This window comes from Trichosurus vulpecula, chromosome 2 (assembly GCF_011100635.1).
Source record: "Trichosurus vulpecula isolate mTriVul1 chromosome 2, mTriVul1.pri, whole genome shotgun sequence".
NCBI lineage: Eukaryota > Metazoa > Chordata > Mammalia > Diprotodontia > Phalangeridae > Trichosurus > Trichosurus vulpecula.
The window spans coordinates 234,537,457-234,554,440 of record NC_050574.1 but is presented as its reverse complement, the minus strand read 5'-3'; the positions used below and the strand labels follow the sequence as shown (position 1 = coordinate 234,554,440).

At 36.5% G+C, this 16,984-nt stretch overlaps 1 protein-coding gene across 1 annotated transcript in view; it reads left to right on the top strand.

The window, feature by feature from the left end:
- Positions 1-16,984, top strand: part of CCDC141 (coiled-coil domain containing 141) — a 294,918-nt gene that overhangs the window by 29,373 nt on the left and 248,561 nt on the right. The window lies entirely within an intron of this gene.

The window sequence follows — 16,984 nt, the reverse complement described above, 5'->3', positions numbered from 1 at the left end:
TTAAGCTGAAAGAGCTGGAAAAATAGTGGTACCACAGGGAATTTCAGAAGAGAGGCCATGTTGATAGACATGTTAAGTTTGAGACCATGGCATGATACTTAAGCAGAACTGTGTTGTAGTCATCTAGAAGTACAGAGAAAAGTCAGTGTGATCAACAGTCTTAATAATCTGAATACAAAAAGGTTTGTTGCAATGAGAGGAAAGATGTCTTACAGAGTCCAAACAGACCAGGGATTCCCTGTATCAGTGAGGTACTATAGATGCTAGATTTGTAGATTGCTGATTACATGGCCACACTACTCCAGGGACTCTTCAGGGAGCTCTATAGACTCTCAAAAGAAATGGACCTAAGAATACACATAATAAAAAACCAAGTAGATGAAGATTTCCTCTTGTTCAGATTGAGATTCATTTGAACGGGCAGCCCACTGAGTTAGTCAATTGGCAAATATTTCGGATAGATACTGCACAACAAGAAAGGCTCTGAATTTAACAGAAGGAAGAGAGTGAACTAGATAGAGTTTGGATAACTGCACAGTCCAGCTGAACAAGAGAGTATCTCATCCAAACTTGGTGAGGACCCTGCAAAAAGAGAAAAGGAATCTCAGGGTCAGGAGCCTTTTCATACATGAAATATATAAGTAACAATTTAGTAACTTCAAATAGGTAATGAAAGAGGGGATGGACTGGAATTTAGGAGACAGAAAAAATTTTTTCCAGGCATGGAAATTGAATCATAGATTTCAAAGTGAAAAAGAAGTTAGCTAGTTCAACCCTCTCTTTTTATAGTTGGGTAAACTGAAGCCCACAGGGGTTAGGAGACACGAAGTAGATTGCACAGGTGGATACAGGATTTGAACACAAGAGTCTCTGACTCCAAATCTAGAGCTCTTTAACTCTTACTATTAGGAATACCTACCCCTATCACGTGATTTATATTTGCTCTGTTGTAAGATGGTAGTGGGACACCTGTATATATTTAGTGTTAAGTCTGGTACAAATGCTCCCTAATGCTCTGGCTTTCATCAACCTTTAGGGAGCTGTCAGTCATTTTGCATTCAATTATGAATGCTCAGAGTCCCCATCAGTCAAATACACAATGGCATTCTTGATATGCCTCCAGGGCTCTGTTCTCTATCTTACAAAAGGCACCAGGATTCTAAGGGAAAAACAGAGAAATATAAACAAACCAACTGGTACAGTCTTAACTTCCTTAAATAACAAAAGCCACCATTAATAATCTGAGCCACAAACCTGTAGATTGTTTCTAATTACTTTATTTACTTCATTTTGTGGAGCAGACGTTGGAGAGTCATTTATATGCAAATACCCCAAGAAAAAGAAATTTAGGAAAACACATTTTAAAAGTAATGTTGCCAGGCTTTTTTTTTTTTGCATTAGAAATCTGTTTTAAATACAATCTTTTATCTGCCCCATACAAAAGCAATCTCTTTTGAACAATAGTTATTTTGCAGAAAATTAGGTAAGAAAAAAATAATCTGTTACTATCTGTTTCAGAGTTATTTACATTTAATTACAGAGGGACTGTTGCAACACTGAAAGATTAGGATCCTTCTGGCATTTCCATCATGAAACTGATTTCATGTTGATTTACAATATGGTTGTGGTTTGAAAAGTGATAATAAAATTCACATGTTTTAGGCTCTGAATTAAATATCTCGATGGAAGGCTAGGATTACCCACATTCTTTTACTTCAGTTTAACTATTTCTGTCCATTATTTCTTAGGTTATTGACCTTTCAACTAGACAAAGGGATGAATTCATGGCATTTTGCAGAAGAACTGGAGGCAGAGGGTCTATTTGGTAGGACAGGAGCCTCTTAAAATAGGGTAGATGACAGAAGAACCGTATCAGGGCTGTCAGCTGCCATCTACTAAGGCAGCTCAATGAAACCCTTTGGGATTTTTCGCAGCCTCATGGAACTGTAGAGCTAGAAGGAAACTTATAGATCAACCAGTCATAAGAACATAGATTTAGATCTAGAAAAGACCTTAGAAAACATGGAATCCAACCTCTTCATTTTACAGATGAAGAGACCGAGGCATGAAGAGGTTAAGTGACTTGCCCAGGGTCAGTAATTGTCCGAGACAGAATTTGAACTCAGGTTTTCTTGATTCCAAATCCATCACTCTATCTATCAGTCCATGCCTCTCATTTTACAGATAAAGAAATGAAGTGCCTTGCCAAAGTCCGTACAGTCAGGTCAACAAACATTAATTAAGCACCGGCTGTGTGCTAAGCATATAGGTGGCACAGTGGATAGAGCACCAGGCCTGAAGTCAGGAAGACTCATCTTCCCAAGTTCAAATCTGGCCTCTGATGCTTACTAGCTGTGTGACCCTGGGCAAGTCATTTAACCCTCTTTGTCTCAGTTTCCTCATCTGAAGAAGAAAATAGCAAAGTATCCGAGTACCTCAGCCAAGAAAACCCCAAATGGTCTTATCAAGAGCTGGACATAACTGAACAACAGCAATGCACTAAGTCTATATTCATACTGCTAGTAAGTGAAAAAAACCAGGCTTGAACCCAGGTCTTCTGATCCAAAATCCATTGTACTCTATTGCTTCCTTGATTTCAAATAGTAAGTTAGGCCAGGAGTGTGTCTTTATCATTTATGGGCCGATGAAGCTTCCAAGATGCTCTTTTTCTACATCAAGAAAGCAAAGGGTATTTTCTTCACAGGAGTTTAGCTCTCAAAGCTCTGTAATAGTTTAGATGAATTGAGAGGCTGAGTCAAGGGACACATGTTTCCTCTCTGTCTGTCTATCTACCTATGTGTTTACATTTAGAGCAGGAAAGAAGCTTTTCTTGTGGGGCTCTGTGGATTTTGAGCAACAAACCATAATAATTATTCCTTAGATTTATATTGCAGCTTTAAACTTTATTCTTAGGAGCATACGTATTAGGATTCTTAGGATTTTCTAAGGTTTTTAGGATCTTCACACATCTATCTCAATTTACATTCTCAATATTACTTTAAAATCAGTTTTGTTTTATCCATTGGTTTGGATTATGTTTTAGCTTTTAACAAAAAAAGTCAATAGTAATTATAAAAATAGCTTTTAAATCTCTAATCAGTTATATCTTGATTTCTATGTTGTTGTTGAGTTGTTTCAGTCATGTCTGACTCTCTATGACCCTATTTGGGTTTTTCTTGGCAGAGTGGTTTGCCATTTCCATCTCCAGCTCATTTTACAGATGAGAAAATCAAAGCAAACAGGCTTAAGTGACTTGTCCAGGGTCGCACAGCTAGTAAGTGTCTGGGGCCAAATTTGAACTCAGATTTTAACTTCCTGACTCTATGCCTGGCACTCTATCCACTGCGTCACCTAGTTGCCCCCCAGCTACCATCACACCTTATGAGGTAGGTACTATTATTATCCCTATTTAAAGATAAAGAAACTGAGGCTGAAAGAGTTTAATAGACTTGGCCAGGGTCATGCAACATATTTGAAGTAGAATTCAGATTCAGTTCTTTCAGGCTCCAAGTCTAATGCCCTATGCCATCTAGCTGCTTCAAAAAGTAGTATCTAGATGTTGGTCTAGAAGTCTAGAGGTGGGGAACCTGTGGCCTCAAGGCCATATGTGGCCTTCTAGATTCTTGGGTACAGCCTTTTGACTGAGTCCAAGTTTTATAGAACAAATCCTTTTATTGAGGGGATTTGTTCTGTGAGGTTTGGATTCAGTCAAAGGGCCATACTTGAAGCCCTAGAGGGCCACATGTTGCCTCGAGGCTGCAGGTTACCCACCCCTTTCTTGTACAAAATGACTAATATAAAATATTTTACAGAATTGCAAGAGTATAACCTTTATCTGATTGCTTACAGTCTCAGAAAGGGGGGAGGGGAAGGAGGAAGGAAAGGAGGGAGTGAGTGAGGGATAGAATTTGGAACTCAAAACTAAACGAAAATGTTAAAAAAATTTAAAAATGTAATAGTGATATCACTCTGAACCTTTCACTTAGCTATTACACTCAGCTCCTTATGGGTTGATTGGAGGTGGCTGATAGCCCCCTACAATTAAAATGAGAAAACCTTAAAGGATTTGAGTTCAGAGCTCCCTCAGGAAGACAGAATTAGTTCCTACCTGGTTTCAAGCTGGAGGGGCCCTCGAGTTCCGAGGCACTTGGGGGAAGGCCAGGGGCACTCACAGGTTGACCTATCACCAACATGATGGATGGCAGTGGCGGTATAGATTCTCAAAAGTCTAGCCTGGGTAGACCCCACAATGTCAGGAGAGTTTCAGGCAAGGTATGCAACATATTTGCTCTTTTAGAAAATTGCTGTTCAGCTATTCAGGGAATCATTTAACACTTCAGTGAGGAAGAAATCCATAATGCTTGCGGTGCTTTGCATTCGGTAGTTTGAGGTAGCCGAAAGTCCATAAAATGAGTTACCTTAAAATCCAGCAATATTCAAACCACAGTGAGCAAAGCGAAATGCATTTATCATGTGTCCTGGTAACAACCTGTATTTACTGCCCTTTTCAGATGGGGAGGGAAGACAATGTGCCCATTTGCATTCCTTTTAAATAACCAGCTGGATTATGTTGACCAGTGTATCTATCACTCAGATCCTATTCCACTACGCTTTACTAAGTTTGATGACTAGGTGTAAGAGGAAAGCTTCACCTGAGGCTGTTCACAGTATCCTGAGGAACACTTCGGAGACCTAGAGACAAGACATTGTCCTTGGAACACCTTACCTCAATTACAAAATGAAGTCTGCTTACAAAATAAATTGGCTTATTAAGATAATGAATATCCTCATTTATGTTGTTTTATGCCTCCAGATTTTTATTTAAACATATTATTGCTGCCACCACCAATAGATTTAAGGTTTTTATCAGGTGATTTTATTTTACTTGCATCCAAGGCTTCTATAACTTAAGAGCACAATTTAAAAAAAAACATTATAAATCTAATTATTGAAAAAATTAAAATGAAAACAAGAAATATCTTTTCCATTTCACATTTGAAAAGTGATGGAAATATTGATATCTTGCACTCTTAAGTTGTATCCATATTTTCTTTAATATTTTGGTTAATTTGACTGTCTTTCAAATTTGAAGATAAAGTCAGTGGCATTAAGGTCAGAACAGGACTGCCTTATACTCAGGAGTGGTAGGAGAGTGGGAGAGGGAGGAGGGGAGAGGGAGAAGAGGAAGGAGAGGGAGGAGGGGAGAGGGAGAAGAGGAAGGAGAGGGAGAAGGGGAGAAGGAAAGGGAAAGAGAGAGAATGAGAATGAATGTAGGTGTGGGTGGGTTGGTGTGTAAAGAAGGGAGGATGGGATAAAAGGTATGTGAGTATACTTTGAGAGAACCTTGATTGGCTGAGGGCCAGAACACAATGTTCTCTAAAAAAAAAAGAGAGTGGTTTTTGAAAGTCTGAAGAACTATCCATTAGTTGGGTAACTTTGGGTCCTCAATGAGTTACATTCCTTGTAAAATGGGAATGAGGACATTTGTATTACCTATCTCACAGAGCTGCTAGGAAGATCAATACAGGGAAGCATGGAGTTTTTCTCCCCATCTCCACTGATACAGTCACTGAAGGCAGACACTCTAGTCTAGTGTATGACTTTGCTCCCATATAGATGCACCAACTCTTATCGGTCCAGTAGCTTGGTCAGATGCCTTTGGGGAGGATAGAAGGTCCTCTCCCCTACCTCCTAAGTATCACCTTGTACTTTTAAACCTCTGAATGGATTTCTTCCCCTTTCACATGAAGGCCCGGGAGGAGTGAATGATTCTCTCAGCTATTCACAAGAATTTCCCATAGAGGGCAAATGTGATATCAATTGCCTTCTTCCAGTGACCAAGGCCCTATAATTCTCTCAGATTGATTAAGAACTTTATTCACACTTTTTTTTTCTTTTGGTGAGGTTGTCAGCAATTCCTTAATTTCTATTTGATATTTTGTGATTATATTCTAGGTCTTCATTGATGTGAAGGAGGGAGACTTCTTTCTTCTCCATCATATACAAGATGCATTACAACTATGAATCCCCATAGGACTATAGCCTATTGTTATTGTTATTATTTGAGGGACGTAGGAGGGGAAAGAGGCACTCACAGGTGTACCTGCCTTTTTAAGCTTACTCAACCACTCCCCACTGCCTGATGTTCTTGTTGCTAAGGTATAAATAGGCAATAGAAGCTTGCCTAGACGATGGGCTTCCTCAGCTCAGTAATAATAATTCATATTTACATAGTATTCTTTGGCCTGCAAAAGGATCACCACAATCCTATGATATAGGTAATTTAGGTTTTATTCATCCCATCTTACAGATATTAAATGGCTTGATAAAGGCACACATAGTAAGTGTTAGAGGTGAGACTTGAACCCAGGCCTTACTGATTCTAGGTATGGTGCTTTTTCCCCTGCTCAAGGGGGAGAGTTGGTACTACATGAAGAAACTAAAATAAAGTTGCAAAAATTATTTCCTTAAAGGCCATGTGTTGCTCAAGTATAAACCAAAGGAAATGAGCTCATAGGACAGGAAGACCATTCCATCACTGAACCTCAGAACTGCAGGGGCCCTCTGCAAGGTCATCTTTCATCTTTTGGTTGAAGACCTTGACTTGAGTCAAAGGGATCTCATGACTTTCTAAAGGGGCCCATTTCACTTTAGGACAACTATAAATTGGTATTGGCTCTTTAGACGTGAGGCCTAAATTTGCCTTTGTAACTTGTATCCATTTCTCTTGATTATACCCTTTTGGGTCAAGAAGAAAAAAATATAATTCTGCTTTCATAAGAAAATCCTTCATATACTTTAACAAAGCTGTCATATCAGTCTTAAGACTTTTCTTCTTTTTTTTTGTTTTTTGGCAGAGCAATTGGGGTTAAATGACTTGCCCAAGGTCACATAGCTAGCACATGTGTGATGTGTCTGAGGCTGGATTTGAACTCAGGTCCTCCTGACTCCAGAGCCAGTGCTCTACTCACTGTGCCACCTAGCTGCCCCAAGATTTTTCTTCTAAGGGCTAAATATCCCTGGTGTCCCCAAAAGGACCATCTCTTATCCCAAACCTTATGACTCTCAATTAGCATTTTGGTCCTGCCTACCACTTGGCTACCTATTGACTCATAATGAGCTCTCAGTTCAATAAAACTCTCAGATATTCTTCAGACAGACTATTCCTTTCTTGCATTTGTAAAGCCAATTTTAAAACCCAAAGTATGACACTTTACATTAATCCCTACTAAATCTCATTTGAATCAGTTCAATCTAATGTTCTAACTCAGGGGTATCAAACTTACACAGGAATGGCTCTCTGCAGCTACATTTTGACTTAGAAAACCACAAAATTAACATTATCTAGGTTTTATTGTATTTTTATTTATTTTATTAAACATTTCCCAATTATATTTTAACCTGGTTCATGTAGCAGACCTTAAGTTTGATATTTTTGTTCTGGCCTTTTGAGATTTTTTTTTTTAGTTCTGACAGTTATTCAGTAGGATAGTTATGCCTGCCAAATGTGTACCTTCAGGTGAATTTGAAAAACATGCCACCTATATCAAAGTCCTTGTAAAAATGTTGACTAGGACAGAGCCCAGCATTCATCTCTTGGGAACTCCACTAGAACCTTTCTTTCGAGTTGACATGGGTTCATTAGTTATTCTTCTTTGAATCTGCAAACAGTTTGAGTATCCACTAGTGACAATGATCTTGCCCAAAGGTGTTAAATTCCAGCCACCAGCAGATTAAAATGTAATTGGGGACTGTTTAACAAAATACAACATAGATGATTTTAATTTGTGGTTTTCTAAGTCAACATGCCACCCCTACCCCACCTCTCTGTTCCTCTTTAAGTTTGATATTACTGATCTAGCCCACATCTCCCTAATTTTTTTTTCTCCTATAAGAATAATGTGAGAGACTATCAAAACCTTTACTAAAATCTAGGGCTTTTTTTTTTCTGTAGAATCCCTCTCTTCTACACTATCATAAAAGGAAATTAGATTAGTCAGAAATAACCTGTTTTTGATAAAGACATCTATGCTATTAACTTGTGATCTCCACTTCCTTTTCTGGATATCTCACCAACTATCCCTTTGATAACATGTTCTAGTGTTTTTCTAGGAAACAGAGCCAATCTCACTGGCTTATCATAGTCTACATACTACATTCTCTTTCCTTTTTTTTGAAAAGTAGGACAATATTTCACCTTCTCTTGTCCTGAGGTACCTCTCTTGCTCTCCACAAGCAAACAAAGATCATGGATTGTAGCTCAGCAATCATGTTGCCAGGCACGTTCATTTGCTTTGGGTGGATACTGAAAAGCTCAATCAATTTCAATAACTTTGGGAAATCTGATCATTATATTTCACAGGAGTCTTCCTGTTTTGTCAAAAACTGAAGTACCATTTGAATAGACTGAGGCATATCTATTCTGACCCTTACTTCTGTACAATGACTTCCAAATGCAAAGGGCTGAACCTAGGCAAAATCATGAAGGAAGCCAAGTTTGTTCCTAGCGCCCAGTTCACACCCTTAGTGTTTTCTATGGTTCTCTTTTCCCCTTTTAGGTGCCCTGCCCTCTAGGTCCTGGTTTTCTCTCATAGTGCCCCGAATACCCTTTTCCTCTTCTTCCCATAGACATAATCTGGGGCTGGCTAAATATAGTGGGGTTATCTGAGTTTGTACTCACTTACCAATCAGTAAAGTTCAGCTCCAGAGTGGAGCACTAAAGTAAGTGAACTTTCCAGGGAGGTGATCAGAGTATCTAAATGTCCAGATGGCTATTTCAGGTAGGGAGAAAAGGCTGGATTAAAGGGCTAGGTGGCTTGCTCATGGTCATAGATTTGTATCACAGTAGGATTTGAACACAAGTCTTCCCGACTCCAAGGCCAGACCTCTGTCTACCAAGCCTGTCAGCTTCAATAGAAGATATTTAAAACCTTTTCCCCATTTACAATATTTAATAGTTAAATATTTCCAGAAGTCAGAGGAATCTATGGCTTTACAGTTGATGGTATAGTTGGGAAGGGTCTTTAAGGTCATCTTACAGATAGGACCTGATAACATTTCAAAAGATTTCCTGAGCGTTAATAGCTAAATATGTCACAAAGAAATAGAAATCTGCGATTCCATCTTTATTTTGTCTCTTAAATGTAATGAATGATAGAAAGAACATCTGGCATTAGAATTATATTGGCAGACTAAAATAAATTTATTGAAGCATACAGCTCTATCTATGGAGAAAGACACCTAAGAGTCAAGTGCCCCAATTTACTTATTAAGCAAATGCCTTCAATTTTTTAAATTGTTCATTAGTATTCAAATGGGATTTGAAACAAATTTATTAGTAGCATTAGAAAGAAATAATAGAAAATTACTATAAACACTGATTTAGAATGCATTACCTAGCAGCATTGGCAATGTGGCTGCACCAATAATGGAGAAAATAAGTTTGCCTTCACATATGTTCAGTTTCATTTTAGTATTCTTAGGAGGGATGCCCATGGGACACATAAAAAAGGAATAGATTGTATTCTTCCTCATCATTAATATGGGAACCAGCCCATGGGAACTACAAATCCCAGAATGCAATGTTCCATCTTCATCTAAGCAGCCATTTCAGAAATTTATGGTCCATATTTGGTCTGGCTGTTTGAACATGGAGCATAAAATCCTGGAATCTGAACTTTCCACAGCACAGATTTTTATCATTTCTACTACATTTCTGGATTATAATATTAAATCTTAAATGTTCATAGAATCTATCTCAACAAATACAGTTTGGCATAATGATCTGTTTACATGCATTCAAATATTTCATTACAAAGATAGAGAAAAAAGAAGAAAAGAAAGAAAAACAAAATCTGTCTCAAAGATGAGTTGTATTTAAAAAATATTTTTCAGGCCTGGTAGTGGCTTTTGAAGATGAATCCTCTACATCTGTATTTAGTTTTAAAATGCCTTCAGTATTAGCCTTCTCTCATCTTTAATTTATGGAAGCTATAAGGGTTATTTCTAGACCATATGAAGACCAGAGACTTATATTTTCAGACTGTTCCAACCCAGAAATTAATTTGTGTACTTTGTGTTGGACAAAACCATGCCTATGCTATATAGATTCATACTCCAGATGGGAGTCACTTAGCTTTACTTATTTCCATGACCTTAGTCAATTTATCAATCGCTTAGCTTACAAAAGTACTGGCCACAAAGGGTTAAGAAATTGTAGTTTGATCATATAAATTCATTATTAGACCTGGATTCTACTCCTGACTCTGCTACTAACAAAGTGTGTGACCTTGGAGGCTGACTTAGTCACTCTGGTTCTATCTAGTTTTTTATTTGGTAGAATGTTGGTAATCACTAGCTGCGGCTATCACTACCTGCCCTATTATAAACTTCCTTCCCCCTCCCCCTTCTGATTGTCATTCCCCACAGGCTAAATTGAAAGAAAAATGGTCCCTTTTTATTTTGATTGATATGGCACCGCATAATTACCTTAGGTAGCATTGCCATTTTTATTATGGTCCAGACTAAACACAAGTAATTAAATGGGAAAGATATTAATTGCTCCTGTTTGAGCTGGATCACATAATGAAAAGAATTGTTTTTCTTTCTCTAAGTCTTAGTTTTGTAAAGAGTGTCTATTTATATGTCCCTTGTGTCAAACATGCATACTAAAGCAAAACAAATCCCCGCATTAAACATGGCCAGAAATGTATGTCTTTTTCCATACTTTGAGTCCATCATCTCTTTGTCAGGAAAAAGATATTTGATGTTTCATCATCAGTCCTCTGGAATTGTGGCTAGGCACTGTATAGATCAGGCTAGTCTTTCTTAATTATTTTTCTTTACGGTATTGTTATTGTATAAATTATTTTGTTTATTCTTTGCTTTATTTCACTCTGCATTTCATACCAATCCTCCCAGATACTTAGCCTCTTTGTCATTTCTTATGGTACAATAATATTCCATTACATTCATATACCATAACTTGCGCAGCCATTATCTAATTGATGGGCACCCCTTTAGATTCCAGTTCTTTGCTAATGCAAAAAGATATTTTTAACTTATTGGTTCTCTTCTTCTTTCTTTGATTTAAAAAAAAAATTATGGCCTTACTAATAGTATTACTGGGTCAAAGATATACATAATTTAGTGACTTTCTGAGTACAGTTCCAAATTTCTTTTCAGAATGTTTGGAGAAGATCTTAGTTTCACCAACTGTATGTTAGTGTGTATATTTTCCTGTAGTTCCTCCAGGCATTTTTTTTTAATTTTATCATCTTTGCCCATCTGATGGTGTGTGGTGAAACCTCAGACTTGTTTAAATTTGCATTTATGTTATTATTAATGATCTGTAGCATTTTTCACGTAGCTATTGATAGTACAATTTTCTTTCTTTGAGAACCACCTCTTTATATCCTTTGACCATAAATCTATTGGGAAATAGCTCCTATTCATATATATATGTATATGTATATATGCATACATATATGTGAATGTATACACACACACACACATATATATATATGTATATACACACATATAATCAGTCCTTATACCTTAGAAATGACATCTTTATCAGAGAAACGTGTTGCAAAGATTCCTGCCCTCCCCCCACCCCAGTTTACTGTTTCACTTCTAGTGTTAAGTTCATTAATTTTGTTTCTGCAAAAACATATTTTAATTTCATATCATGAAATTGGTAGGCTTCCTCCTTTTCCCTCCCCACCAGCTTTTCAGCTTCCTCTTGTATATTTTCTTTCCTAGTAAGACTGTAAGCTCCTTGAGGGTAGAGATTGTTATTTTTTTTATTTATATCTTCAGTGTTTGGCATACTGCCTGGCATATAGTAAGCAATTAAGAAATGTTATTGAAATTAATTGAAGTAAATTAATAGCTAGTATTATCATTTTTATTACATTGGTTCAGTCCAAACATGAACAATTAATATGTATCAAATTATTCAAGTTTATTTTTATTTTTGTCAAATAATATTTTCATTATATTCTTATAGATCTTATGTGTACCTTAATAGGTACAAATTTTTATATACATTCTATAGTTATTTTGAACAGAATTTCTCTTCCTATCATGTTCTCAGAGTTTTTGTTGTTAATATACAGAAACGATGATGATTTGTATAGGTTTATTTCTGTATCTTGCTATATTGTTTCAGTTAAATGTTTAATTGACTCTCTAGAGTTTGTTTGGTTTCCTCTTTGCCTAAGCCTGTTCCATCAGTTACTTTTTCTGTCTTATTTTTCAAGTTTGCACTTTTAGCACTGTGTCATTAGTAGTGGTGATAATGAACATCCTTTACGCCAATTTTATTGGAAAGGCCTCTAGTATATCACAATTACATTTAGTGTTGGCTTTTAGTTTTAGATGGATACTATTTATTATAATCAGAAAAGATCCATTTATTCATATGTGAATGTTTTAAACAGAAATGGATGTTCTATTTTGCTAAAGGCTTCTTATGAATCTATTGATATAATTGTGATTTTGATTATTTTTACTAATAATATCATCGTATGTTTGTAGTTTCTTAGTATTGAACCAACCATGTATTCCTGGTATAAATCCAAAATGACCATAATGTATAATCTTTTTGATATGTTGCTCTAGACTCTATTTTAACATTTTATTTAAAAATTTTCCATTAATTCCCATTAGTGATATTGGTCTATAGTTTTATTTCTCTGTTTCGATTCATTTTATTTATTCAAGCCAATATTTGATTTATAGAAATAATTTTGTAGGATATTTTCTTTTCCTATTTTTGCAAACAGTTTATATAATATTGAAATTGTTCTTTGAAAATTTGTTAGCATTCCCTTGTAAATCCAAATGGTCCAGCATTTTTAAGGGATTTCATTTTTGACTTATTTAATTTGTTCCCCTGAGATTTGGGGATTTAAGTTTTCCATTTTTTTGTCCTGATAATTTGGATAATTTAAATTTGAAAAGCCATTCATTAGTTTTGTTGGAATATAATTTGGCAACATAGTTTCTGATGATTTCCTTTTTCTCTTCATTTATTATGAATTCTTTTTTTTATTTTGACATAGAAATCTGGTTTATGTCTTTCATTTTACAAAACAGACCAAATGATTTATCTTTTTATTGCTTATTTATTTAAATTTAGTTTTATCAGTTCAATGTATTTCAAAATTTTCACTCCATAACTTTTGTTACGTTGTCTCATTAATGTTATTTTCTTTTATGAAATTATCTATCATCTCTATGTTTTGTTATTTAAACTATAAGTTTCTTAGGATTAAATTATTTAGTTTCTTTGAGCCCCTCTTTAAAGGCTTTTTATTAAATAATTTTGATTGTGTTGTCAATATCAGACGCTTAATTTGCTTTTATGAGTTCAGCTGAAGCATAATAGATTTTTCTTCCAGACCTTTGTTTTAGTTTTTTTGGTGAGTCTCTATTACATGTAAACAACATTTTTGGATTTTTCTTTTTAATCCATTCTGTCCTCTTCCATTTTATGCGTGAGTTCAACCCATTCATGGTAATTTTTAAAACTATGTGTTTTCCTCCATTCTGTCCTCTTCCATTTTTCCCTCTTTTCAACACAAGCCCTTCCTTGCAAAGAAGGGAGGGAGGGAGAAGGAGTATGCTCAGTATTAATAAATTAAAATTAAAATGGTGTGATCTGATTCCTTCCCCTTTCCTCTTCTCCTCCCCTTGCTCAGTCCCTGATCAAAGGTTCATGCCTTTTTTTCCTATTAAACTTCCCTTCATTATCTACCCTCCAAGATTGGAGTTGGTTTTACTTCTGAACAATCCCTCCATAAGTTTACTCTCCCTCTTATTCTCTCCTTTGCCTTCTTCCAGTACTCCTGTTGTACTGGATGTATTTCTTCATGGAATTCTCTGTGCATGTATGTATGTCTGTACATATGTTCTACTCTCCTTTGTATATTTCAGATGAAAGTGAGGTTCAAGTGACATCCATTCTCCTCACCCCAACCTCCATGTTTGTATAGTATCCTTAAACATTCAAATCATGTGAAATAAAAATTTCTACTCTTTTCCTCCATTCCTTTTCCCACATTTTTGTCTCTCAAGCATGAAAACATAATAAAACCACTCCCATTCCCTCTTCAAAGCATTAAGGTTCTGAGGTGACACTTGTTTCTTCTTTCTCTATTAGTATGTACACTTCATCTTTGTGTAGGCCCTTTGGATTGACCAAATGTATTGGCTTTCTTATGTGTCTCAATGATTGCAGTGTTAGCAGTTTAAAGTTTTTACTCACCTTTGGTCTTTCCACCAGGAAAACTTGGCAGTCCTTTATTTCATTAAAAGTTCATTTTTCCCCAGTAAGATTATACTCCTGGTTGGAGCTCCATGAGATAGCTGCTGGTCCCCACCCCTTTCTGCACACTGGAAAGCTTGGCAGAGTCATAGCAATAGAACTTCAGGCTTACCTCTGGTACATATTCCTCACCCTAGGTCCGCAGCCTCAGGCTTCAGCTCCAGTCTCTGGGAAGGCTTTGTGATTCTGATCCAGGGACAGAACGACCCAACTGCAGGTCCATCTTCCCTTCCTGATTTAGAGTTGCGGTCCCTGCCCTGTGCTTGGGCCTCCCACCCTCCTTCCTCCCTACAAATGCCCACAGAAGTCTGGTTGTCTCTGTGCCAGTCTGGACCAGAAAAAGGCACCCATTGTTTCTCCTTGGATGTCCTGGTTACCATTGGTTCTAGCACTCTTCCTCAATCTTTGCTGGAGTAGTTGTGGCAGAGAGATGACTCATATTATTCCTTTTGTGATACCATCTTTGCTGGCGTCTCTCCCCAGATTAAATTTCACCAATCAATTATTAATTCATGTCAGAAATAAAAGTATCAACATTGTAATATTATAATCATGAATATCACAACAGGTCATTAGCTCACAAAATACCTAAAGCACTTTGTCAGACTACCGGCCCTCCAAGGAACTTGCTTTGAAACCTCTGAGATTGAAGAGATAATTTAGCAAGCAGGTGACACCATCATGGTTCTAGCTTCCAGTATCCTCCAGGACACCTTCATGACCCCAGTTTGGAATACACTATGGCAAACTAAGCAGAGCCATTTAAAATTTATTAAGGGTTAGAGGGTTTATGTGTATGAAAAAATATTTCCCACAGCATCCCTTCAGAAACAGACATTTTTACCTTATATGCAGATTAATCCTGTCACTTTTATGCAGAATACGGAGCAGTAGCTGTAACAGGCCAGATGATTACCATCCTCTGCTTAGCCTTATAATGAATTCATTCTCTATTATTTCTTATCCTTCCACCTCTGTCATGAGGTTTTCATGTTTTCCTGTTTTCATTCCTTAATACAATTGGTGTCAGGAGAATGAGTTATCCTGGAATATTAAAATATCTAATATGGATTTCTCTTCTCATTAAACATTCTTGAAATAGCACCTGCAAATGAGAAGAGAAATTGTGACTAAGTTAATCCATTTTCATGATAAAGAGTAAAAGATGAAAAACATGTACAGGACAAAATTAATCAACCCTCCAGGTAAACTGAAGAATGTCACAGGAGGAGGAAGTAGCCCAGAAATTATCCTCTCTCATGACAAAGTAAGGCAAGTGCTACACAATGGATCTGATTCTCATGGTAGTTTGGGTGTTGTGATTGTATAGTTCAGCCTGAATGCTGCAGCAAACACAGTACCTATTGAACAGACATCCCCAGAGAGAGCTTCAGTGTTTAACCTAATCTGTGGCAGAATCTGATTTGAGTTATCCATGAATAGCATTTACATTCTAGATAAGTTATACAGGCACATAGGAGTTTCATTATGAGTTTTTATTCCCCTTCTTTATCAGTCAAGAGAGTGCATTGGATGCCAGATAGGTTAGCCAAGGACACTGGAAATACTTGCATAGCGTACAGTCTAATATAACTTGGGGCTGGAAGAGCTGATTTATAAATTTGTTCTTTAAAGCTTAAATAGCACTTTATGGTTACGAAGCATCTTATATATACTATCTCTTCACATTGTCATAACACTCCTATGAGATGATAGTGTATTGTTATCCCTTGTTTACAAGCGAAGAAATGGAAGGTCAAGTTAAATGCGTTATTCAAGGTTACAAGCTAATAAATGGGACTTGAACTCAAGTGTTCTTGCTCTAAGTCAAGTGTTCTTTCCACTCTACCACACCCGTTTGAAATACTTTTTCATCTTGAATTTGATTTTTGTCTTTGCATCTGTAGTACCTGGCACATAGTAAGCACCTAGTACATGTTTCTTTAATCATCGGTGGATTGTTCCCTCATACAGTTCTAAGCATGTTCTTGGGGAGTTGGAGCAGGGTAAGAAAAGGCCTTGAAAAAGCTGGCTCAACTTCTAAAACCTGGCTTCTATCTCATAGCTTTATGTTTAAGAAAAATAGTATTGAACTCCAACTGACATATTTTCAAATTAAAAAAAAAATTAACAGACCACCATGGCAGATTTGCATCTCAACTGTAATACAGAGTCCTAGAGAGTTGCCTCAAACACTGAAATATTACTTGACTTGCCAATAGTCATGCAGGTAGTATGATTGTTATTTCTATAATTAAAAATAATATAACAATAAAATAATTGGAATTTCTCTAGTGCTTTACAAATATTACCTCATTTTATCTTCACAATAAATCTGGGAGGTAAGTGCTAATATTTTTCCCATTTTATAGATGAAAAAAACTGAGGCAAGCAAAGGTTTAAGTAACTTACCCAAGGTCACATATAACTACCAAGTGTCCAAGGCTGGATTTGAATTCAGGTCTTTCTGATTCCAGTTCTAGTATAAATTGTGCCATCCCCCAGGACTTGACCTCAAGTTGTAGTTCCATATTTTAAAAACTATTGAAAACTTTGTTTACTTTTATATAACTTTTTCTCAATATATCCCTTCCCTTTTCCCACCTAGAAAACCATGCTTTATGAAAAAAGTAAAAAACAAAGTGGAATGAG